The sequence below is a fragment of the Calidris pugnax genome, unplaced genomic scaffold, assembly GCF_001431845.1.
Source record: "Calidris pugnax isolate Ruff unplaced genomic scaffold, ASM143184v1 scaffold44, whole genome shotgun sequence".
Taxonomy (NCBI): domain Eukaryota; kingdom Metazoa; phylum Chordata; class Aves; order Charadriiformes; family Scolopacidae; genus Calidris; species Calidris pugnax.
Genome location: NW_015094506.1, coordinates 3,943,521 through 3,943,898, shown reverse-complemented (window position 1 = coordinate 3,943,898; position 378 = coordinate 3,943,521).

Sequence of the window (378 nt, the reverse complement as noted above, 5' to 3'; positions counted from 1 at the left end):
GGGAAAGGCCCACCAACAGCCCGAAACACCCTCCTGGGGGACACCTGGCTGAGAGGCGTCAACCCTCAGGGTAACGAGGGGCCCTTCACCTCCAGCCTGAGCATCTCGCGGGGGAAAATCCTCCCTTGGGCTGTCCCGGAGGAGCATCCCCTCGGCGGTGGCTCCACCGGGCTGCCTTCAGCGACCCCGAGCTCGAGCACAAGCCGCCCCCGTCCTCGGGTGTCCCCAGGGTGCTCCTGGGGTGAGCCCCTCCCTGTCCGCTCCCCTCCGGCCCCCTTACCCGCTCACCTCCCGCCGCCGGGGCCCCTCTCTCTTGCAGCCCGGGGTCGCTAAGGGTGCCCGGGCCATGCGGGGCTGCACGGCCGAACCGGGGCCGAG